Source organism: Cryptotermes secundus, unplaced genomic scaffold (assembly GCF_002891405.2).
Source record: "Cryptotermes secundus unplaced genomic scaffold, Csec_1.0 scaffold99, whole genome shotgun sequence".
Classification (NCBI taxonomy): domain Eukaryota; kingdom Metazoa; phylum Arthropoda; class Insecta; order Blattodea; family Kalotermitidae; genus Cryptotermes; species Cryptotermes secundus.
In genome coordinates this window covers 3,036,388-3,062,802 of record NW_019725842.1, presented here as the reverse complement: position 1 = coordinate 3,062,802, position 26,415 = coordinate 3,036,388, and the positions used below count along the sequence as shown (strand labels likewise).

The 26,415-nt window shown below is 40.7% G+C and overlaps 1 protein-coding gene and 1 long non-coding RNA gene across 2 annotated transcripts in view; one reads left to right on the top strand and one right to left on the bottom strand.

Moving 5' to 3' along the window:
* The window catches only part of LOC117282246, a 537,046-nt gene that overhangs the window by 251,963 nt on the left and 258,668 nt on the right, over nt 1–26,415 (bottom strand). The gene's annotated exons all lie outside the window — the stretch shown is intronic.
* The window catches only part of LOC111863630, a 364,157-nt gene that overhangs the window by 79,130 nt on the left and 258,612 nt on the right, over nt 1–26,415 (top strand). The gene's annotated exons all lie outside the window — the stretch shown is intronic.

Here is a 26,415-nt window from a genome sequence, read left to right as displayed (position 1 = left end):
TGTAGATACTTCCGTATGGGGCGAAGTATCTTCAGCGGTAATGCTTGGCCGAACAGACGGAAGAGCGCCCCACCCTCTCACACTACCGCTGATGCCAAAACCGCCCCGTCGAAAGTGATCTGGCTGGCTGCTTTATTGGATCTAATATAAAATTCCTGCTGAATCTCTCCTGCCTCCATCCATCTAACCAAACTTCGCCCTCAGAGCAACCCTCCATGTGTCTGCGTTTCTGTGTTCCCCTAAGGAATCAGTGATGGCAAAAGGAATTGGGAAATCGTGGCTTCCTGCTTTCATTTCATACATGTACTATTCAAGCGTGTTTGCACTGCAGAAATGTCACCTTTTTACAATAATGCATAAGAGGACGACTACTGTCTTCTGGGATATGACGCCGTGTAGCTTGGTACATATTTAAAGTTGTTTCGGGGGAACGTATTTCCTCTATCTTCCACCCCAACCAGTGAGAGAGTACATACATTCGAAACGTCGGTATACTGCTACAGATCCCGGACAAAGGTCTCTTTCCAGAAAACAGCGATCTTCATAGTCCCATAAGACAAATATTACGATTTTCTGGAATCTCTTGTTACAAAACTTTCATTTCCATCCTGTAATTCAGCACTGTGCAGTCTTACCAGCTGAATTCAGCACTAAATAGAGCAGGGAAATGGAAACTAAACTCGAGGAGTCCAGCGCAAAGAAGGAAGTTTTCGACACATTATGGAAAATAGCTAGAAGCATGTTTTAAGCACTCAATGTAAATCACACCATGGTGTGCTCCCTGTTTTTACCGTTGCAGAGTAACTAACTATTCCCTTGAGCCATGGGGCTCTTCCACCAGGACACCGGGGCGATTCTATACATATATTGAACAATGAATACTACAAGCATGTAGGGCATCAGCCAACGTTTCGGGGGAGTATTTCGCCTCCATCTTCACGTTCGAATAGTAAGCTCTTCTTGCTGTCTGTTTCATTCTCCTTTCTCGCTAGGCTTACTCTTCGACCATGAAGATGGAGATGAGGAGTTCATCCGATAAATTGGTTGACTTTCATCAGGGCATTACATCCCATAAGACGGAACTCCTCGAAGTAAAACTGAATTTCGACTAGAAATGGAGCCATCCCCTTTTTGAACAGCACCCTTTTTTTTTTTTAGATTTGTTTACCCATCCAGTGAAGGTGAAGATCACGATCTTCTGGGTTGTGACACCATGTATTCTTGTACAAAATTAGCGCCGTTTCGGAGATACCAATTACTCTCTCTTGAAAGTAGAATTTACTATCACGCCCTGAATATGGGGGCAGCAGGTTCTCCGAAGCGTTGATAACTTTCTGTCAGACTATACGGCATCACATTTCAGAGGATAGTTATCTTCAGTGGCCCTTCATTTCTTTAACGACACTAATTATTAACTGCATAAGTTATATACTGTTAAATAAGGGAGACTGTAGATTTATGAGAGTGTGTGATAAAAAGGCCTTTGCATATCTGTAGTTTATTTGGGTCCATGTGCTTGACAGGGCTAGGGAAAACTAAAGCAAAATCAGATGATGTTTCCTCGGACTGCAAATCAGTCTTAAGGGAATAAGTTCTCGCAGCCACTGATGCTTTCTTTACATGTGCATTGTAGTTAATCAGGGCAGAGAAATTGCAGGCGTATGACTGTGATTTCTGGCTCTCGAAATTCAGCATCTAATATTCTGAATAAGGGTCGTCTCTTTAAATGTTTTTTTTTTAGTTTAGATTATTTAAATGGACACATGAAAATAGTTCGATTAGAAAGAAGTATACTGCGCTCCGACCAATGGATGTTAATGCTGTATAGCTCGATTACTATGTGATGGCATGAACCTGCGCTAAGGAGGGGAAGTGAAAGGGAAAGCGGAAGGCAGAGTTTGTAGGCCGTTAGGAGTCAATTCGACGCAGAAACCAGCCGCCAGCAGCGAAATGAACTGTCTATCTCTATTATCTTCTCTAGGAGAATATGGAGTCTTCAGTTGCGCCCATACACAGAAATTGTCTTCTGCGCATCTCATCACATTGTATAAGAGCTCTAGCTTTTGCGTCTAGGGAAATAAAGTGCGTTCTAGGCCCCTGTTTTCTCAAATGGAGAATGTGCCTGTATTCTTATTAAGTCAAGTTTAGGATCATAATAACCCTCGACACCTGCCATCACCGGAACATGTAGAGAAAAGCAAAAAATGCCACTGACTAGAGCGATTTTGATTCTGAGGTGGACTACTCGGTGTTTGAGCGATCCAAGTTATTGTGCGTTGAGAGGCAATTGGAATTATCAGTTGTGTTTGTGTATTGCGAATTTTCTTAATTGTCCTTAATATTATTACACATTGTCAGTCACAAAAGTGCATATGATGTACACAGTGTACCATTTAAAACGCAGTACAAACCAGTCACATACTAAGGTTCAGAAAGTATATCATTAACTGCCCACACCCCACCGATCGGATGATCGCAACTTTTCGCGTGACATTGAGCCCAGGGAGCTTGGCTGTTGTTGTCGCCACTTGCCAGGTGCGATCATGGGTTACTCATGAACAGAGGATGTGTTCATTCTCGAACATCAATTCGCTCGAAATCGCAAGCTGTTTCTCTTGAATGTGTGCCCCTAAAGGGAAGTAATGAATAGTATTGATGTTCCCTGCAAGCTGGTAGACTGCTGTAGCTTCGGACACGTTTTAAAGGATGCACGCTCTGCCAGATATTGATATACCGTATTTACGCATGTATAGGCCGCACATTTTTGGCCAAAAATTCAAGAGGAAAACTGGGGTGCGGCTTGTATTCGAAATATTCGAAATCACACTTCATTTAAAAAAAATTATTCATAATTAGTAATACAGGGTGTTCTACTCCTGAAATAATATTCAAAGAAAATTATTTTTTCTATAATTTCTCTCTGAAAATTGTGCTGCGGCCTATACATGCACGCGGCCTATACATGCGTAAATACGGTATTTTGTAAATAAGAGAACTTCATATTCTAACAATTCAATAATTCGATGACACTCTTCTTATGTGTTAGTTTCGTTCATTTACTATGACAGTAAGTTAATACACGCAACGTCGAGTGTTATTATAACGAATTTTATAGAACGCAGAAAGACGTGGATTTGGTCCAATGTGAGATAATGTCAGGAAGGGCCGGCCATAGCTCAAGCGGTTAGTCGCTGGCTTCCCACCGCGGTGGCCCGGGTTCGAACCAGGGTCTGGCCAAGTGGGATTTGTGGTGGACAAAGTAGCGCCGGGGTGGGTTTTCTTCGAGTACTTCGGTTTCCCTTGCCAGTCTTAATTCCATCAAATTCTCCATTATCATACTCACCCGGGGCAGGCTACAACAGGCCAATCAGTGGCCGCCGTGACGATTGGACCCAGTTGGACTCCACTCCCCACAGTATTTTAATTCCAGACATTTTAACTGACCTATATAGCGTCAAACACAATTGACATTTAATTCTCTACGTACTTACGATGTAGTTTACTCGTTTCGATCTACATGTTCATTTTTTCATTAACGATATCTTCAGGTGTCCATGCAGTCAACTTTCTTCAACCTGAGGTTGCCTTTCGTGTACGATGCCTTCAACGATTTTTATACACGATAAAACCTTAAAAATTTTCTTAAGTGCTACCGTTCTTTGTCATAAGCGAGCCTTGAACGCTACCAATTAATATTATTTCCTCAACAACTGAATGAGGAAGACAGCAACTTTCGCTCGAAAATTGTTCTATATATGTCGGTGCTGTCTTCTTCAGGAGTCAGATAAATTCAGACCACAGGAACCAATGTTTTAGGCAAGATATCTGACACGTAACACTTAAACTTCTATCGAATGATATGTAAAGATCTTGTCAACTTATAAAACGATACACTTGACAACTGAGCTAGTATTTTAGAGCGGACTACCGCAAGTTCCAGATTGTTTGACAATTCAGCTACCAAAGTCGATAAGTTAAGGAAATGGGCCGATAAGTGGAATTCGATAGTGCTTTTAAGGTTTAGCCAAGTATCGATCCGTAAAACCCAAGACCCGAAGTATGGACGAGACATGTTTTAAATGTCTGATAGAACACTTCCTCTCGTTTGGTTGAGGTTCTTGGCAGGACAGACTCGACTGCTACCTCAAGCAGGCTTTTGAGACACGAAAATACTTGACATTTCCACTGATGGAGCACTCAGGGTCTTCACTTTAGAATTGCCTACTTGAAATTGGGCAGAAACAACTCTGGCCTTGGTAGAATTAGTGACGGGAAAAGTCTGGACGGATTTTACAATACTTGCTTGTCAATGAAAATTGTGAGTTATCATGACATGTCTCTTCTTTAGCAGAAAATGAACTGAAATCAAGTAACTTAGGACTAATAAGTTTTCAGTCATTGGATTTTCAAGAATAAAATATTGTAAAGGATTTGATAAACGCGTTGCCAACGCAACATCACCGTAAAGACGGTCCGACACGCAACAATACAGGAAGCCGTGTTTTCTTTACATCCGACCCACGGGCCAATAGACTGGCTGGATAGCGATCATGTGATATGTGTTTACTGCAGGTCCATTTCGTTCCGCGGCTATATAACGGGAGCCGTGAGCTGTAAGTTCAGAGTGAATTGGAACTAGGAGTACAGAAGAGTACAAGAGGTCAGCATCTGAAGACTTCATGTGTGCTTTGACGACTTTATGTGCGCTGTAGCAGTGATATTGGGAGTTGTGATTTAGGGAGACTTTTATAGTGCCTGTGTTATAAATTCATGAAGACTAGTGCAAACAGACTGAAGATAGTAGAGTGGAGTGCCTGTAGTATGTAAATGATAATAGTGTAATAATTATTTGTAGTTAAGACATGTAGGTTAATAAATCAAGTGACATGTGACGATATTATAAACATTCAAGTTCCATTGATACATAGATTATTTTCCAATCAGATATGAATCACATGATCTTGCTCATGCGCAATTCGTGACGTCTGCGGGAGAGAAGTCAGACGAGCAAAAACACAGATGTATTGCTGTACCTTTCCTGAAAGCAGCTCCGACTTTAATCAATAGCTCAGATCCAGGAAGCAAATGATCTCCCAGGTCGTTCTTGGAATCGAGTTTGGAACTGCAGACCCCTTCAGATGCAGCGTCCGTGGCACTGCCACTGTCCAGGGATTCCCTTCTTCTGTCTTCAGGTTCCCTTTCACCAGTTTCTCTTTCTGTATTGGCAAACGTGCATTCACTTGAAGAAAGCAGTCTTCTGGGATTTGGTACAGTGTATTTGGTGTTAACCGACGTTTCGGAGGAACGTATCGCCTCCATCTTTAGGGTAGAACGAAAAATATAAGAAATCCGGTCTCTTCGCCTGCGGATTTCTTATATTTTTCCTTCTACCCTGAAGATGGAGGCGATACGTTCATCCAAAACGTCGGTTAACACCACACATACACTGTGACAAATCCCAGAAGACTGCTTTCTTCATAGTCACCGCCGTGAAAGCCTCAAATCTTACATAGTGCATTCATTTCCTTCTTTTACTCATCTCTACTTCGATGTTTTTCTTCAATATTTCCAATGAATACAAGATTTTACTCAGCCTTCTTTTGCATTATTGCACCCAAATTATTCATTGTTAGTTTTTCAGGCGTTAAGAAAACAGAAGTAATATTTGTAGCCGCAGTTGTTTCTCATTAACTCAATGTCGATCCTACAGGATTTTAGAAGCAGTCATATGAAAAAAGTTGCAACAAGGCAAAACCTCTGCTTGGTAAAATTCTGTCGACGATATAAATATACGTTTCTTTTAAATCTCGCAATGTGTAGGAGTTTCTTTTTGTTAGTTTCAACGGTAGTTTTATTATTTTCTTAACCCATTTACAGAATCTTTCTTACGAGATGATGTAGTTGGGAGGTTTATTTTATTGTAAGGTGTGATATGGCGTTAATTATAGTACAGAGTGACGTATTAGGTATCAGGATTTTCTTTCTAACACTTCTTTTAATATATGATATTTATATCATCCTGGTAGTTTTCCGATTTCGATTCTGAATAGGAAATTAATTTTGCCCCTCCTGTGAAACCCCACCCCCCTCATTCTGCATTAGCAACTGAAGTTCTCTGTTCTTCGTCGTTACAGCTGGAACTCCATCATGCTGTCAGCACTCACTGCCTTGCTCTGTAATGACTGTGAACCCATGTCTCGTCTCTATATACGACTGTCTTCTAAAACCCTTCTTCCCTTTCAGATTTCTCTAGTACGTCGTCTGGAAATTATCCATGTCCTGTACTTCCTATAAAAGCATCAAGTTTCTTCATTTCTCAAAATTGAACACCATCCATTTCAGTCTTTTCTTAAATGCTTCTTCTCTTTCTTAAACCCAATTTAATATTTTAAGAGGAAGAGAATATCTCAGAAGCTGAAAAATGTCTTTTCTGGTAGATATAGTAACATGTATAACCGTCGCTAGGGAACGGCCAGATAAACTCTTTCCTGCGAGAACAATTTCTTGGCCAACAATAGGCATAGTGTTTCCATTACTAAGCAAAGAAATGTAAACACGCGACAACAGGACAAATGTTTATAGCTGGTTGCTAGGCAACAGTCAGCGCGCCAATGAACTCGCTGGTTAGGTAGCATGTCAATTTTGTTTTCTGTACCGTCGGCAGTGTTTTCTCTGAATGGTCCGTGCGAAGACTATGTAACGAGTATCCCTTATAGCTTAGACTAAAGTGAGAGACGAATGCAGAATGCAGCGTGCTAAGTGCTTACAAGAGAAGTCAATGCAGTCAGTAAGTTCTAAGCTCTCGGAAGTAGACAACCACAGGAAGTTCGTAGGAGACAAGAGGACTTCATAGTGATTTGAAGTGATAGTTTTTGTTCTGAGATCCGTTGCTAGGAGACGACTAGTGGAAACAGAGAATCCGAGTGCGTGTGCAACGGTGAACACTATAAATTGTGGAAATAAAAAATAGCGCTGTATTTAAATATGATTAAGAAAAATTGTAACTAAAGTGTTAATAAATCCAATCATCCGAAACAGAACCCATCCTTTTCGTCACGCGTACCATCATAGATGTGACAATCTTATTCTTAAAATGTCCTATGAATAACATTATTTTCCAAATTATCCAATGAATTTGTTTCCTTGCGCACTGACTTCTTCGAAGAGTTCATACTTTTCCTCCATTTGAGAAGTACCTACACATTTTCTCACCTTCCCTTCACTTCTGACAATTACTTTCGCCGCCCTTGCAACAGTCATTTACAGAGGAGCAATGTCATTTGTTCTTCTTAACTTCGTTGCAGGTCTGAAGCACGCTATAAACAATCATTTACTCTCCTCAGCGAGCCACCCTTCGCAATGCTTTTGTTTTCCGTGGTTTTTCCATTAGGCTGACTTACTCCTAGATATCCCTTTTCGCACTTCATGATGATATTTAATTAGTTTCTACATTAGCGAACATCACGCACGAATCCCTGCTTTGGGCAAGGTACTGATCACAACAACAAAATATATAATATTGCTTTTTCTTTCGCACTGAAAATAAAAGGGTCGCCTCGTTGAAGACCAGTTTGTTTACAGGACTTAGAATAATGGTTCTGCGTACCACATGGACTACCGTGTGAGAAGGAATGATAAGGCAACTTGTTTAGTCCAGGCCCGTGTTACTTGCACAGGTGTAGCTATGCTGCCACTCATACTCATCGTCACAGAGCAAATTCGCATTTCGTCCAGGGGGAATCGTAATTCTGGTGATTAATACTACATGGAAACAGTAGAAAATTATACGCTGGCTCTATGCAGGGACACAACGGATATCACGTCGAAAGAATTTAATAACTTCATGGAGCTGAGTCCTTCTTGAGAAGTCGCCAATTTTGTAGCTACTCAAGAACTTCCCAGCATTTTATGGAATCCGTAGGTTTACTACCGTGTTCACAAGTGCCACCCAATTGTCCCTATTCTGAGCCAGCCGAATCAGTCCACACAACCCCATTCTATCTCTCTAAGATCCATTTTAGTATTATCCAGCCATTTACGTGTTTTGTCATCCTAGTGGTCTTTTTCCTTATGATTTTACTACCAATATTTTATATTCATTCATCTTCTCCCAATTCGTTCTAAATGTACTGTCCATCTCATCCGCTTTGACTTTATCGTTCTAATTATACATGGTGAAGAGTAAAAGTTACTAAATTCCTCATTATGCATTTTTCTCCAGCCTCCCGTCGCTTCATCTCTCTTCTGTCCACGTGTTCTCCTCAGTACCCCTTTCTCAAACACCCTCATTCTGTTCCTCCCTTAATGTCAGAGACAAAATTTCACACCCATCCAGAACCATAGGCAAAATTATAGATTTTTTTACTTTTAACGTTTATAGACAGCAGACGTGAAGACAAAAGGTCGAAATAACACATACACATTACAAGCTTCACCTCAAATACTTTAGGCATAACTTTTTCGTTGTTTTTTCTCGTCCCATTAAACAGGCAACTAATTCAATTGACTCCATGGACTTGAACCCTTCCTGGGAAGCCGCCAGTCCCGCAGCTATTACAAGAATTCCCAATATTTTATGGAACCTGAAGGTTGATTACAGTCATCACAAAAGCTATCCATTGGGCAATATCCTGAGCCAAATCAATCCAGTCCATTCTACCCCATCCTATCTCTGTAAGATTAATCTTAACATTGTCCTGCCACCTACGTCTAGGTCATTGTAGTCGTTTCTTTCATTCTGCCTTTCCCACCAAAATTCTACACGCATTATTCTTCTCCTCCTCCCCAATGCGTGCTACATACCATGCCCATCTCATATTTATTCATCGCTCTAATTATACGTACTTGGCGAGAATTGAAGTTATGAAACTCCTCAGTATACAGCTTTCTCCAAATTCCTATCTGCAAATCCCTCTTCGGTCCAAATATTTTCCTCAGTACCCTCATCTAAAACACACTAAGTCTATATTCCTCCCTTAATACCAGAGACCAAGTTTCACACCCGCACAAAACCACAGACAAAATTAAGGTTCTGTATATTATAGTGTTTACGTCTTTAGAAACGCGACGAGAAGACAAAAGATTCTGGACTAATATGTGTCAATCGTTACCGGAATTCAATTTCCTCCTTTTTTCCTCATGATTCGAATTTCGATTTTGTTACCGCCTTCCCCAAATATCTGAACTGTGCCACATTTCCAAATGATGTATCAGCTTTCTTTTCCCATCCATTCTGGTGACGAGACTTCCGGTCCATTCAATAAACACTAAATTTAAACTTAAAGTTAGATATTTCCTTATGGAAACCATTTGGATTGCAATTAGGTATCTGTTTATAAACAAGGAGCTATAAAATCCGTTATGACACCAAAATCTCCTCAGACAGTAGTGACAGAAGTAAGCTGGCTTTCCTTTAAAAGTTAATATCTGTAAATAGTTGATGTCTGGCTCGAAACAGAATGAAAGAGAGGCTTCACTCTGACGGAAGTCTTGAGTAGCGGAAGCCGACGGCGTGACATCCGCACTTGAACCGATCGAATGGAACTGTGGAAGAATATAAGGAAGATTCCATACTCTGGTTGCTGGCTGGATTTAGGACCTCGGCATGAGTAAGCTCGGTTTGTAGGAAGCCAAGCGTTGAATTTTATCTCATGAAGCCGCAGCGGCGGCGGCAGGACTAGCATCTGATGTTGGTTAGGATAGTGTAAGGGAGGGTCCTTCTGCAGTTGGTGTAAGAGGGGAAGACGGCAAGTCCCCAGCGGGGTCTTTATAACAGTGTGAAGAGTTTGAAGGGATGAGGGAGAGAAGGGGTGCTGAATCTGTGATGCTGCGATTTGTCACCCACAAGGAGAAACGTTATATCTAAGACTCCATTTAAATGGAAATGACATGTTTCCTTCACGTCCAGAATGTAACATTGGGGTTCTAAGAAAGGAATCCTTCCCAGCTTCCATTCCATTTACGCTGCTTTAACTCTTACCATATGAAACCTGGTACGGAAATCAAAGACAAGTAGCTAATGGCCTGAGAGCAATAAAATATGAATCCCTGACTTCTTTTCGGTGCCTTGTTGAAATTTAGTTCTAATGTATGAACTGTAAAGTGGAAAATCTTAGAATAATCTTAAAATAGGTGATGCTATAACATTCCATTGACCGCCTCTGTTGTCAGTGTTCCTGGTTACAAATCCAGAGGTCCCGGGTTCGATTCCCGGAGCTACCAGATTTTCTGAGAAGTAGTGGGTCTGGAACGGGTTCCACTCAGCCTAGTGAGAATAATTGAGGAGCTATTTCAAGGAAACAGCGGCTCCGGTATAAAAAACGAGATTAGGGGCCGTGGGGAACGGTTACGCTGACCACGTGACACCCTCTGTCCGCTGAAGTTGGCACTAACTACGCTGACAAACGGCGGTCGCATGGTCAGTACAGTTCGCGTGCGGACTACAGGCCACGGAGATTATATTCCATTCAGCAGGTAAGAAGTGGGTATTTCAGTACTTAACTCCATATAGAAGAGTCTTTCTGGAGAAGTGGCTAGTTCCCCGTCTCAGAGGTAATTAGATAAGTGTCAAAATCAGCCCGCTAGTGGGTGCTATCCTAAGCTAATTGAACTCAATTTAGGTATGTCCTTCAACTACCTGTTTATGATTCACTTTAATATTCCCCTAATTCTGTTTATACGTGTTAGCATAGTCGGTTGAAGCACTATGCTACAAACCGAAAGGTCGCTGGTTTGAATCCCGAGGAGGCGGAATTTTCAATTAACCTAATCCTTCCAGCACACTATGGCCCTGGGGTCGACTCAGCCTCTAACAGAAATGAGTACCAGGAATATTCTTGGGGGTAATGGGTACCGGCGCTTAAGGCTGTCAACCACAGCGCTGTGAACCGACTGCCTAGAAAAATGTTGAAGCCTGATCCCATTAACCCCTACGTCCCTAATTAGTAAAATTCCGTTGATATTATTTTAAGTTTAGTTTAATCAGTTTTGAGTGTTGACAATAAGAAACAACCAGTGCTGTTGAATTGATCTCAAACCGAACTACCGATCATAAATCGTAATAACTTATTGAATTGGACGTCAGAGCCTCGTTTGTAACATGAACTTTGCCACATGGAGGCGAAGTTGGTTATAAGGCAGCGAAGTGTTCATAATACACTGCGTAAGAAATGCTACATCGTAAAGTTATAAGGGTAAGACAAGTGTAACACTGTCAATGCGCTCAGTTAGGAGCGGCCATGAAGAAGAAGGATGGACTGGAGGCAGGGCTCCACATATCATTAATCCAGAACCTAACTGGAGATGTGATCAAATTCACGAACGGACGACCTTACACCAGAAGAAAATGACCTCGGCTCCCACTGTATAGAGGGGCGGGTGGGGCCCAGAGCAGTACTGAGTTTTATGCGAAGAATAAAAGCCTTACCCTGACGGGAAATTTCGCGCCACTGACTTTCTCTAAGGTTAAGAAAAGAATAAAATTATAGAAAGTTGCCCACTCGTGTGATAAACGTGAACACATTACAGTATTAAGGAACCACGGCAGAATGCACCTTAACGCTGAACGACTCCCCCACTACGCCTTATAATTCAAACAGCAGCTCGTGCCAGTCTGTTACAAAAAGCCAAGAACAAGAAATTGAATATCACGTGATGTGAAAAGACACCGGCCGTCGTTACCAGGATGTCTACTACCTGAATTTACCTGTAATATTATTCGTAATTCCAAACACACTGCTTTTTCAACTAAAGGAAACGTGAGGTTCTCTATTTGCTTCTCCAAGGAATGACTTCTCTGTTAAGGAATACCTGAAAGCAATTTGGCTGTAACTCTTCTTTCTTACTACACATCATAAATATGAGTACAAGGCCATTTAGTTTATCATTACAGTAAAGCCGCATAATATTGCAACGAACACTAAATTACGAGCAGGTTATATGCGGCGACTGCGACACCCGTGGCAGAATTTGAAATGCACCTGCGGTCAGGAGAACTAGCGGTTGATTTTTTATTATTATGCTTCTTTACAATCTACATCATTACAGAGTAAGTAAGTAAAAGTAAAGCTATCCCTGTATCAGGCCGTGAAGGCCCATAGGGTTGTGAGACGTTGAGGTACCCACACTACCTAGACAATCGGCTCAAAGATGGCGGTAAGGTTCTCAGCCTTACGCGCCGGCCGCGCTTTACTCACATCATTACAGAGTATTAAGTAAATGTGTTGTAGGTGGTTAGATTGCGAGGGAAACATTCAGTGATGTTTCTCCTACATGTAGTCTATTTCATTGATTGATGATGTCTTGGGGCCATTTTCTGTTCAGTCTTCTTGTCACTGGACCGTTGGTGTATAGCTCTTCTATTAATTCGTTGTCATGGTTTACAGTTTGGTTTTTGTACCGTCTAGGGGTTGATGACTAATGTTATTACAAGTTCAACACAGCTATTGCCCCTCCCATTCCCAGTATCAGCCTTAATGCTATATTCGAGTTTCAATCGCAGTTTCCCAGCTGGAAATTTCCGAAGAGATAGTTCCACAAAAATTATGTATGCATTTCTACTGTCCTTATCCTTGTCACATTCCATTTCACTCTCCTAATAGCATTAGGTTCCGTGTGCACATCGCCGAGTTCTATTTCATGCGATACACTAAAATACTCATTAAGTATATAATTTTTGGATTCGGAATCGAACCCCGATTCCCTGATATTCAAGTCAATAGGCTAGTCATTGTACTGACTGAACTATTCTGGCTCCACGAGGAACTAAATGTGTACTGCACACACGTATTTAATCAATGCATTACACGAAAGCACAAAAATATCTAGTTGAAAATCACCTTCAAGATCTTCAGTGTTGAACATACGAATTAAATTACGGTATACATTAATAAAGCTACCGAATGATGAACAACACAAGAGAATCGATCGTAAGGGTTGAGGGCCGATTAACGGAAAACAATTCAACTGAACTACCTCAGGTCTTTACCGTCTAGAACAACAATCTGCAGGCTGGTTGGTGCGTGTGATCAAAAGCGACTTCACAGGATTGTCGAGCAGAATCAACAAAGTGTCTGTTGGGGCCTGCAGTTCTGACAGTCTCTGCACATTGGCGCTCATACTGTATGTCCTGTTTAAATGAAAACAGAGAGATGACAGAGAGCTACTACACCCAGTACACTAGCTCCTCGGTTCACGAAAAGGATACATTCCTGGAAAGTATTTCGTTACGCCCAAATTCGTTTCAACGATACCGAACATCCATTTACCTCAGAGGTAACAACTACACTTAACCTGACCTGAGATAAAATATAGCTAAGACCATATATACAACATTCAAATGTGTTGAAATATGATTCACACAAATAAATTTGGATTTACGGCTGTGACAATTCATATTTCCATTCAGTGATGGATCCCCTATGTAATCCGAAACGTCAGTTTCCACTGACCAGGCTAACTATATTTAGGACATAAAATAACATATACTATTTATGAAAATTGCATTGAATTTACATAGCAGTGATACACTCATTACTAATTCTATTGAAATTACGGGCTAATGAAAATTGATATTTAAGATATTTCTGGCCTTTGCTTTCATTCCTAGCATTTCTTACACAGAAAGCATGAGAACACGAATAAGAAAAAATATGCCTACTCCTCTAACAAGTATTTTATTTTTCTAATTTGCACTCTGAACGTGGCTTTTATTTATTTACGCGCTTTCATTTATCACAGATAAAGTTCGAGCTTACAGTTTCAGGCTTCAGAATGCAGCTGTATTTTGAGCGACAAATAATTCATATGCTATAGAAATGAACAGGGGAAGGAATCTCCTCTCATCACACGCATGCGCAGTTGACTCCTTTAAAGGTATGCGGCAATGACAAATTCATTACAAGGCAAACATATTGGAGAGGGTAGACTGTCCATTTAGATTTAATACAGCTTGTCTGAGGTTTCTAGGTATTCCATAGAGACAAAAATTTAACGAATATTATCATAGGTATAGATGTACAGAGGGATCCAAATGTGTATACACATCCGTCCGCCGCCAGTTTCTTTGACTGTTCTGCCATTCGATAAGGTGGCTCTGGCATTCAAGTGACTAGCACCAACTTCAGATTATCACACCACGCGCCGTGCGTTACATTTTGCTTTAACATTGAAAATGTCCATGGATAGCCTCTATTAAAAGTGTGAAATATTGGGGGGGGTCCCTGTATTTTATTCTTATTTTTACATTAGCAGCAGAGGCTCGAGTAAAAGTAGTAGCCCTTTGAATATGGTATTCCTGCCGCGCCGCCAATATCTGCTACAGCTGCAAGAATTTGTGACTTGTATATGTAGGGTGTATGAGCAAAGATACCTATGTTACGCACTCAGCTTTACATCGCAATTATGAACTTACGTATATAGTCTCCACTAGCATAAAGCCTGACATTTTCCCATTCACGCGATGTATTAACTGCCCGTATACAAGCATCTTCCCATAAGGTCTACAGATACGAGTGTATCTGTGATACATCTCAATTTATGTCAGACATTTTCACTCTTCATCATATATGTGCGTGGTTAGTGAAGATGATTACAAATACAATGACGGCTACAGAAGTAACTACGCCATGCTACTCCGTCACCTACAGCCGTGATTACGTTTAGCGTATCATTCGACAGAGGGACGCGGTGCATGTGTAGCTGATCGGGACACTTGTGTCCAGGTGGTGACACAAATAGAGGGAAGCAACTGCGTCGAAAAAGCAGCCATTTTATGAAATATTAAGACGTAGATGCAGCTTTTCGTCCGTAAATATTTTTCAATAAGTTCTCCATCTTTCTTGTTATTAAGATGCGTTTTTTTGGGGAGGGGGGTCATGTCTCTGAGAAGCATCTCTTTTTAACCTCCTTAACTTTCCGAGCTGTTTTAGTAGCTTTTGGATCCGTTCGGGATTCTACAACAACGACTGTTTCATTTGCAGCTATGTCATGAGGAAGAATGTGTTACTCTAAATGGTGCTCAGGTGACTTAGAAAAGCGGCTGTCCACGATCCAGTAACTAAAAATTAGTATCCACTTTTGTAACTGTTTACAACTTGCATCCCGAAGTTTTCTTTTCCCAGCTATTATACATGTACATGACCGGAGAACATAATTTCGCCTAGTGATAGTCACGTGAACATTACTTTCATTGTGGGATGGGGAACTTTTAGTCTCATAACCAATGCATATTTCAGGACTTTAATATTTGATGTACAGAGTACTTAGACATTTCATTTTCACTACAAAGTTGCGGTTACAAAAGAGGAGAGAACAGAAGAATTTTAAGGTGGCAAATTGTGGTGCACTAAGAATTAATAAGCATGAAAAATGGGTTCATTTATATCTGAGTTATGAGCCCGTGTAATTTAGGAAGAAGGTAACACCTTTCTTTATGAATTTTAATTAGCCATTTTGATTATGAAGGAAGTGTAAACATTTTACGGTTGTTAAAGCAAATCTTCATGACCGGGCCACAAACAGATCAGAAGCACAAAAAGCTACACAGTTAACGGATCTAAGTTAAATGATGAAATTTAATGGAGGATTACGTCTCATTAATAAGACAGCAAACTGAAGGTGCTCCGGTATTTACAACACGTCTAGGTGAAGCCCTCACTCCCGGTTCCTACCCTACTCTTATTTACGTGTACCGTGAACTTAAATTAACCTCAGCGGGGTAGATGTAACGTTGCACGCAGGGCAGATAAAGACATTTAAAGAGAAATCACAGTATTCCTTATAACCTCGGTAACCTGAGCCTTTTCACAAAACACGCAGGAAAGTGGAGAAATGGTTAATTAGGTGGAATGATTACAAGATACAGATAGTAAAGTAACAGAAGAAACAGTTAATTATGTGGAATGATTACAAGATGCAGATAGTAAAGCAACATCTATAAAGGGCACCCGTTTCCAAATTATGCCTACATAGCCAATGTATGAAAAGTCAAGACATGTTTGTCATATGCGATTATAAACTTCCTACGCCTCTACTTACTTGGCCTCTTCCCGTCTTTACTAATTTTTCGTTCGGTTTCCTTAATTTGGGGTACAGCACGAAAGTTGTGAGATGTGAGGCTCTCACGTGTGCCATTATTACGATTATTTAATTTAGCAGTGTACCAACTCACGGAAAATTCCTCTATGAGGTCACACCATTTGACCGAAACACGTCGTAAAACTAACTGAAACGTGAATATAAGTTTTGTGTACATGAAAACCACACCGTCTGGGACAAAAGGAAGTGCTGCTAGCGAGGGGCTGAAAAATCACAAAATATTTTGACACGACGCATGAAATCCAGAATAGCGGAGCCACAGTATACGTTCAGTGCTAAGCAACGACTCGGTAAAAAGGTTCCCGCAGCATCGAATACACAAGAAACAATCAGAATATTGTGGGGCTATAACGATGGAAACGGTGTTTTCTGTTGTATCCGCCCCGAGGCTGATTAACGAGTATCTCAGGCCAGCTGAGTGGTGGAGAATTGAGGGAGTCTCGTGTGATGGCAGTCGAAGATGACTGAAAAGACATGGAAAGGAAGGAGCAAGGCTGTGAAAAAAGACTTCATGCGTGCTGCAGTTTCAGTGAGAATGGCATAATTACTGTGTTCAAATCTGTTGCCAGAACACGACTAGTAAAGACTGAGAATCCTAGTGTGCGGTAACGGTGAAATGTAGTGTGTGGTGTGTGTAGATCGACGATAGGGCTTTATATCTTGTAGTTATCGAGTTGAGTGTATCCAAACCTCATCTATTGTCACAACCTTCCAAACGCGTGACAATATATCAAATATTTTTTTCTCTCTAAATCATTAGTGTATTATATTGTAGCGTGTTTGGCTGACCAAGGACGCGGTTCGGATTGTTAATTGGTTTTATTAACAACCTACAAGTCGCAACTGAAAATAATTATAAAACTTTAAGAATTACTGTAATTATAACACATATTTCCAGAATTGCTTGGGCTGCGACTTTAAATTTTCATCCACAGATTTCAACCATCTAAGTCTGTCACACTTAATAGTAATCTTCACTAGCTTACGACAGAAAGAAAATTTTTGGTAAAGGCAGTCCAATTCTCTTTATAAAACGTCTGTAAAAATAATTCTTTTCCCTTATATAATACCTTAAGGAACTAGAATACTAGTGCGGGAATTTCATATGAGTGTTTATGATGCCACGGGGAATTGCATGTTCCATGGCATCTTGAACAGCAGCATTGAGGCCGGCGACAGCAGAATCCACGGAGGGGGTACCATATACACAGGACCAGTCGTAAGATGAGAGATTATTATAAAGCATTGCATAATCCCCAGACGACAATTACAGTACAAATATCTATAGTTTTGAATACAAGTGGCAAGGAACAGACAAATATTGATAATCAGAAGGGGGTGGTAATTGTGAGGCTTCATAAGTCAACATTCAACAACAATAATAATAATAAAGCTAAATTACATATAGTTTTATACATTTTCTTGGATATCAAAGTATAGAAAAAGGAAGCTACTTCTGTTAGCAAAAGATCCTTTACTCGTATTGATCAGAGCTTCTTAAATGGTATGAGATTTGTTTTAGTGGCGTGCCTTTAGAAAATGAAATACAACCCCACGGCAACAGCGGGGAAAATTAATTAATTTTTCTTTTCCATGAAACACTGTAGCTATTCGGAATGTAAAATTTTGTTACTTATGTGTACCAATAAAAAGAAAATAAAGCGAATCCAATTTATCTTTACACAGGCTGGCTACAAAGTTTTCGTTCTTCTATTCGTCTACTCATCGCTTAGTCACCCTATGGATGCTGGCTTTTCTTACTAGGGCTGCCTACTTAGTATTTAGTTACCTTTGAGATAAGGGGCCTGTCAAAGCTCAGGCGTTTAGTAGCTCGCTTCTCACCGTGGTGGCCAGAATACCAGCCTAGATCGGGTCATGTGGGATTTGTAGTGGACAAAGTGGCACTGGGGAAGGTTTTCTCCGAGTACTTAGGTTTCCCCTGTCAATTCTCATTCCACCCACTGTTCCACATTCATCATCTTCTACATCCGGGGCTGGTAGAATGGGCCAATTACAGGCCTACGTACCAAGTGGACTCAGTCTCACCGCACCCCAAGATATTAAAAAAAAACTACCTTTGAGATTCGCACAAATGCACTTAACAGTGTTAAGAATAAAACATAAGTTTTAAAAGAAATTACACGAATATGATACCAATGTACAGCGCCCTGGAAGGAAAAAAATGCTGTAGAAGATATCTTGTCAAGAGTGCGTGTTAGGCAGCGATTTGCAATACCGTGACAAGTGCTTTCTGCTGTTACAGTACTGTACAAAAAGGAACCCTAAAGATGGCGTATAATGGCTGACGACAAAACTTGATGACATCGGTGTCCGAATAGAAGCAAACCCAAGATGTCCTTACGTCTTTTAGCTCTTCGGTGTGGGTTGGTAAAAAGCACAGCACACATTATCGGTAGTACAAGGTTGCCAAACTTACGACCTTAAAATCTTCAGCCGTACATCACCTTTAGCCCCTAGATTGCGAAGCAACAATTTGAGAGCACTTGTGGTTAAGGAATCGGTATTTATGAACAGGTTAAAGCAAAAATCCATTTTATTCTGACAAGACATGTCACTTTCAGTTACGTCATGAGACGGAATTAAATAAACTGGAGATTAAATATCCCCATGCTATTCATGAAGTGCAGTTCACGATCTGCTGTGCATTTAACGCGGAGGGTCTCTGCGAGAAGAGTGCAGTAACAGCTGCGTGAACAAATCTAATGGTAAACTGGACATCCTGTATAAAACAACAAAACTTACACAAGCTTATATACCTAAAATGAAAAGAATTCATTCTAATTTTCTATGGAAGCGATGGTTACGTTTACACAGGAAAACTGGACGGAGCTATAATGACTTCTTCTTCTTCGTCTCCTCCTCCTTATTCGTCTATGCCTGTTGCTTCCACTTGGAGCATAGTCATTAGTGAAACGTTCGTTTCCCTTCTGTTTCTTAATCATAGACAGTCGGTAGGATTCATTGGACGGGGTATTAACCTTCTCAAGACTTCTACCTACACCAGGATAGTACAGACACGGAATAAACGCACACTGACATCCATGCCTTGAGTGGGATTCGAACCCACGATCCCAGTGAGCGAGCGAGTGAAGATATTTCATGCCTCAGACCACGCGGCCATTGTTATCGGCCTATAACATCTAACGTAAACCCATGTATCTAATAGCATGTTTTCTTCTGTTCCCTATATTTTTAGACTAAAATGTTTAAAATTATCATCATCATCAGTAATCTGTCAGACGACAGGTCCACAGTCTCTTCCAAAACAATTGCTCCACTTAATGCGATCTAGAGCTTTCTCCTTCAAATGACAGTATCCTCTTCTGTCCCCAAGGTCATCCAGCATCTTCTTACGTCTTCTTCCTCGTCTTCTTGTCACTTCTATCCGCCCTTCTATCTTTCCTTCAATAACTTCTTTTAGAAGGCAGTTTCTGCGTAAAACATGACCCATCCAATTAGCCTTCCTTATAATAAATATAATTATAAACTCCGCCGTTTAAATTGTTGACTTAATTATCTCAATGGCAGACTGAATATCTTCCAGAGGTTTAGGAGCGACTTAATTAACATTGCTGATAAAATAACCTGCTGCTTCCTAAGACTTAGAGCCAATACTTTACTTGTGCCAATCTCCGGATGAGTTCAACCACTCTGGTTTAGCTCTTGTAAGGTGGAAAGATTATTATGTCTTTCGTCTATACAGCAGTGACGAATAATTCAAATAAAATATGCTGACATTAAATGATATACAAATTAATGTTCTGCACAAACTGTACGTGCAACCATCAGTTTTCATGATAAAACCAAAGGAGCAGACACCAGATCAATGCAAAGAAAAATTTATGTATTCCACCGATTAGGGACACTTTATTACCTGATGATACTTACAACCCAGTATCAAATATGATTAAAGTCGTGTGAAATTGGAGGTCTTCGCAGTGACTATCATCTGGGTTGTGATGTCGTGAGGGCTATAGAAATTTGCCGACCTTTCGGAGCAGATTACTGACTCCATATACAGTGTTGTAGAATAAGCCAATGACACCAGAAGGGCAAATTGTCCATTGGTTACTTGGAGTACCAGTCGACCCTGAAAATGTAGGCAACATATTCCTCCGAAACATCGTTAAACTTCTATCAGACTATATTGCATAACGTCCCAGAAGATAATACTACTGAGCAATGAAATCCCCTGAGAAGTACAGTGTACTTAAACACATGGGATGACAGACGACGCCCAGGAATTGGGTAATAATTTTATGAAGTCTGAACGATTTAACATATTGAGAAACCGACACACCGCTGTATCTTTTGTTCCGGAAGAAATGAGTGCAGTGGCGGATCGATTGTCGGCTAGCCCGACTGGTGATTTCTCTAAGCAGTTTCCAGGATAACACGTTAAAATACTCTAGGAGCAAATTCTTCGACGTTTCTTGCAATATATAATTCAAAATAACAGTGTGTTTAGACGCTATAGAACTTATGCAGACCATAAACGTCGTTAAGGAAAAAAGAATCGAAAATTTAAACGAACGACAGCAAGCTATTCATTTGTTGCATCTTTATAGAAATGTAAGCTCAAGCCAAATTTTGGAGTTTGGCTGCCCTCACTGTGGTTATTGGTTTCTTGGCCTTGTTAAATGGCAAATTCCAAATTCCATGAGCTACAGATGCAGCGCGAAGTGACATCGTTACTAAGGAAATAGTATCTAAGTCGAGTGTTTTAAATTAAATCATCTTTGAGTTCGGAATCTGTACTGTGAAATTAAATACACGTAAAATCGATATGAACTGAATAAGTCAGTAGTAGCGTGCAGAAACTCGAAGCTGTTATCCTTTGTCGCTGAGTTCCAACATACAGACTTACTGAAATCACAGTTGAGAGAACGTGTCGATACAGGCTGTACACAAAGCAGCGTTTACACATAATAAAGTAATAATTCAATCTCGCTCACCCACGGAGCTGAGCCCTTCTTCAAAAGCCGCCAATTGTTCAGCTACTCAAGAATTTCCCAGCATTTTATGGAACCCGAAGGTTCATTATAGTGTTCACAAGAGCTCTCCACTGGTCCCTATCATAAGCCAGATCAATCCAATCAATATCATTCAATTATATTTCTCTAAGATCAATTATAATATTGTCCACCCACCCACGTCTTGGTCTCCCAGGAGTCTCTTTCCTTCTGGCTTTCCCACCAATACCCTTTAAGCATTCATCTTCTCTCCTATTCGTACTACATGCCCTGCCCATCTGATCCTCCTTGACTTAATCATTCTAATTATACTTGGACAAGAGTACAAGTTATGGAGCTCCTTATTATGCAGTTTTCTCCAACGTACTGTCCCTTCATCCCTCTTCGGTCCACATATGTTCAACACCTTCTTCTCAAACACCCTCAGTCTATGTTCCTTCCTTAATGACAGAGACCAAGTTTCACACCCATACAGAACCATAGGAAAATTATAGTTTTGTATATTCTAATGTTTATGTTCTTATACACAAGACGGAAATACAAAAGGTTCTGGACTGAATGGTATCAAGCATTACCCGAGTTCAATCTCCTCTTAATTTCCTCCTGAATCAGTTTTGATTTGTTATCGTTGTTCCCAAATAAATCATTCACTCTATGTAATCAAAAAGAAATCAATAATTTTACTTGGAATTTAGAATAGTTTACGATTTGTTTCTTCTTTCAGTAGCAGTTCGTTCAATGACTTTGTAAAACCTACGGAAGTTATTTAGCTTCGAATCAAATTAGCAAATGCTCGATATGGTGAACTTAGAACAATGCTGAAGATCTAGTCTTGACTACTTCGTTCTTTTAGTCCTCTCGATCCCATTTTGGAGCATAGGGCTGATGTTTCAGTTTCACTGATCATTTTTACAGACGGTATGACTCCTTGGGCGGGGGATCAGCTCGTCGCAAGGCCTCTACCTAAACACAGGATAACACAAACACAGAACAAACGCATACACACACTAAACATCCCTGTCTTGTGTGGGATTCGAACCCACGATCCTGGCTTCCGAGAGGGAACGAAGACAGTGCATGCCCGGCTTCCGTGACCGTCTTGACTACTTCATCACATATCCCGAAATGCATGTGCAAGGAGAAAAGAAATCGACTGAAATGTTCGGCTACGATAGTCAGCGACCCGGCAGAGATTCCAACCGAGTATCTCTCAAGTACAAATCAGGCGCATCTGTTCCATCCTACTGAGCGGGTTTTCTTTGATGTTCCGCTCAGCAGTTACTCCACGCTCATATAAAGACGGTCCGGGCTACTGCAGAACGTACCGTGAAAATTTTCTCACAAGTCCTCGTCAATACTGAAGTCGCTCTCCGCAATAATGAGCTTACACAAGTTGCACAGTGTCGCTACATAAACAATAAAAGCAAATGGTAAAGTTGTTCGTATGATTAAACACCACGCACTGAAAACATACGGCGAAGTGAATGGAGTACAGCTCCACTCATTCTTAACCTCGGCTCTTGATGGAGATGAATGGTTAGCTTCAGACCCCGGCCGCTTTATCCACGGGGAAAGAACCTCTGGTATCCAGGTCAGGAGGCTGGATGGGCCCCAGAGTCTGTTTGGATACTGCGAAAAGGCAAAAGTCTCTTCCTTCTGCAGGGAATCGAATTCCGACTCGTCGGCCATACAGCTAGTAGCCCGTCTCTATACCGACTGAGCTATTCCGGCTCCAAATAAATATGTTAGGGGTTTAACGAAAATTATATAAATATTACTTTTCATGTTCTTTTCAAATACGGTTATAGTCTTCTTTTTTAAGCATTGAGCGAAGTAGGTTGCGGTTCCTTCATGGACAGCCTAACCTTTCTGTCTGTCTGTGCCTATATTCATTTCCTTCACGTGCCAGCTGGATCATTGTTTTGATATCGCAAGACTACCAGAGTTTTAGTCTGGTTCTTGAGCAATATGGAATTTTGAGAGCAAACATATATTTCGACCCAAGTTTGCATATTATCTCACATAATATCACCCAATTCATGTAAAGTCAACATCGAACACTCTTGTAACTTACAAACCTGATGTTCCAATATTTCTGACTTCTAATGTTGACTTTCAACCCAAAGTAAATCGAGACTTATTCGGCACTGTTAAACGTATGAATCATTTCAGAAGACAGACGAACTGGGTTTTCTGTAATGCGACTGCTCATTTGCCGAGCAGAGTGGCCGCGCAGTCTAAGGCATGAACCGTTTTCACCCGCTCAAACACTGGGGTCGTGGGTTCGAATCCCATTCGAGTCATGGATGTCTGTATGTGTTTCTTCTATGTTTGTGTTGTTCTACGTGTAGATAGAGGCCTTGCGACTGGATGATCCCCCGTTCGAGGAATCATACCGACTGTGTATAGATTAAGAAACTGAAAAAAGCGGCCAAGGTTCACAAGGGCTGTACAGACACAGAGAGATAACCGTAGATTAGATAGACAGACAGAGATATAGATAGATATCTAGATAGATGGATAGAGAGATAGACAGGCAGACAGACAGATAGAGAGATATACAGATAGATAGATAGATAGATAGATAAAGACTGCCTATTATGAATGATTACCTGCTGGTCTACATAACCTGCAGGCATAAAATTTGTCTTAAACATTATTTGAAAACGAAGTCCATAAAACCAACGCATAAGAGAAAGAAAGGTCTTGTCTGTGGCCGCGCCACAGCTCAAGCGGTTAGTCGCTGGCTTCCCACCGCGGTGGGTTTGGTCAAGTGGGATTTGTGGTGGACAAAGTGGCGCTGGGGCGAGTTTTCTCCGAGTACTTCGGTTTCCTCTGCCAATCTTCATTCCATCAAATTCTCCATCATCATAATCACCCAAGGCAGGTACAATAGGCTAATCAGTGGCGGCAGTGCCGAGTGCACCCAGCTGGACTCCACCCCCCACTAGCTAATTTAAAAAAAAAAGGTCTTGTTTATCCGCGTCTCATATCCACTGGATGGTCTGAGATAAATTTACACTGAACCTTCTTGAGCGAATTTAATTTCGGTGCTTATTATTTTATTATAAGTTTTACTTTAATTGAAGCCGAAATTGAACTGCATCAAACAGGGACCCCTTCTAAAGACAAACGTCCCCATCCCCACAGCATTGCAAACGAATTAAAATCTAGCGCTCATTCAAATATAATACTCATACTTGAAGAATCCTTAAATATGGTAAATTATTAACAAAGTAAAGTTAAAAACTTGTTTAATTTTTGTGATAAAAGATCAATTTCGCTGTAGCATATTTCTATCAGATATTAATAATTAGCGTACAGAATGAGATATAAAAATAACAAAGAACTAATTTATAAAGCACGTGAACTCCAAAACTAATACTCCCGTCCACAGCTGTTTCATTTTTTTCCCCCAGCAAACTGGGCAACTTCTAAGTATCTCCACACATGTCAATTTCCTTGCAGCGCCTTTGTATAAATATGTATTTCAGTGGGTTTACTAAGAGAGACGAACTTGTTACAGTTCATACTGTAGGAGTCAGAATAGCGTACTCGTCAACGCGACTTGCTACGGACTGAACGACCGAGGGGTCAGAGTTCGAGTCCCGGTAGGGTCAAGAATTTTCTATTCTCCACGTCGTCCAGACTCGTTCTGGGATCCACCGAACCTCCTATCCGATGGGTACCGGTGGCTCTTTCCACGGGGCTAAATCGGCCGGGTCGTGAAGCTGACCACTCCCCTCCAACTAGTGCCAAGGTCAAAAGAAATATGGATCTATACATCCACTCCCCATTCGCCTTCATGGCGTAGTGCTTAATTAGTTAAGCACAGGGACAACTTTGCCTCAAAGTTCATACTCAGGACAGAAACACGCATACGCTAATGTCTCTCGTCGTATCCTCATCTACACGGCCGCGACTGAATGTGAACGGGAATCTCATAATCCCTGTTAGTAAGTAAAATTTTATGAATGTCCGACGAGTCCGAAAAGCTTTAGTATAAGACTCAAGTATAAATCTGACAAAAGCGATTCATGGTATTCCCCATTAAACTTTAAATTTAAAATGATTAATAGTGGCCAGGGATTTAACAGCACCTCATTCATTACCCATTCTTACCAGAAGAAAAATAACCACACTAATACTCTGGAAGGCATTCGCGGATGCAGTTGAGAGCAGTTTTCTATTATGTCTTCATAAAATTTGGGAACATCATATATGTGACAGGGTTTCAACTTAAAATTTACCATGCTTCTGAACGCAATATAGTACTTCATACTAATATAACGACGTGTGCAACAGATCACGCGTCATTAAACTATGGAGGGTATGGTACAAAGTTTCTTTACCATAGTTCTAAAGTTCATCTTACCAATTATAAGAGTTTTCTAAACAATAAACAATGATCTGAAGTAGTAGAAATGAACACGCTGTTTCGTCATACGGATATATTACATCCCTTCTATACTCAATTTCACCATCTCATATAACAATATGAAGGATTATAGCTGTACAGACCTTTGTTGGGCCTTGACCGATTTTTCAATTTCTTAATCCTATACACAGTCGATAGAACTCCCTTGGAGAGGGGGATGAGCCTGTCGCAAGCCCCCTACCTACGCACAGAACAATAGAAACAGAATAAACGCAGATATCCATACCTCGAGTCGGATTCAAACCCACGACCGCAGTGTTCGAGCAGGCGAACACTGTGATCGGCTAAAGCATGGAACACAGATTCACAAATTTGTACTAAAACTCCTATTATGGGACGAGATAATTTTGCAAGAATGAGAGGGCCAACCAATATGTTGGAGAGGCGAGACAGGTACTGGATTTGTATACAAGTTTAATATAAAGATACATGAATTCTAATTTGTAGATATGATATCATAACTCAACAAACTCTGACCAATAAGTAGTCCTAAATGTTTAGTCTTCATTACCGCCAAGAACTACTGAATGTTTGGCCCGACGGTTCGCTCTTCAACATCCCAGCTGCAGTATCCTACCGCCTCCATGGTTTATATTCCAACCACCCGTTTCAGTATTTTATTTGTTTCTATTCTGTATTTGTATTCTACCAAACTCTTCATTTTCGCAAACAATTACAACCTTTCTCTGCATATAGTTAGTTAGTTAGTTATTGAAGAGGGTGGGTTTCCCCATGCATTCCCATTGATCCATTGTGCTTCCCTCTATCATATTCTACCAGTCTCTATACCCTACCGATATTGGTGCGTACCATCAGTCCCGCCGAGCAAGCGAGTTCGGCCTCCACTGGCTTGGTGGTGTCTATAATGCTTCCCCCATCTATCAGAGG